This window comes from Chroicocephalus ridibundus, unplaced genomic scaffold (genome assembly GCF_963924245.1).
Source record: "Chroicocephalus ridibundus unplaced genomic scaffold, bChrRid1.1 SCAFFOLD_161, whole genome shotgun sequence".
Classification (NCBI taxonomy): domain Eukaryota; kingdom Metazoa; phylum Chordata; class Aves; order Charadriiformes; family Laridae; genus Chroicocephalus; species Chroicocephalus ridibundus.
The window spans coordinates 40,001-40,344 of record NW_026961317.1 but is presented as its reverse complement, the minus strand read 5'-3'; positions in this window follow the sequence as shown (position 1 = coordinate 40,344).

The window sequence follows — 344 nt, the reverse complement described above, 5'->3', positions numbered from 1 at the left end:
CGTCAAACGCCGGTGTTCAGGTCCCGTAGCACCCCTCCACCAGACGCGTCCCTCTCACTCGCACGCAGGGCCCCCGTGTCTGGTTGCCCACCCCCGGGTGAGCGGCTGGCACGCGCGCGGCTGTCGGCTGTCCCAGGACCGTGGCCGTGGGGCCTCCGGGAGCGCTCTTTGCTCCCTCCCGTCTCTTCTCCTTTTCTCCTATCCCCGATCGATGAGGCATTTCGGGTCGCGTCGGAGAGGGCCCTCGGCGGGCCGGCTCCTCCGTGCTCTCCGTCCCGGGGAGCACGCGGCGGTGTCCGGTGTTCAGGCAGGGTGGTCTCCTTTCCAATTCGCTTCCCGTCGCA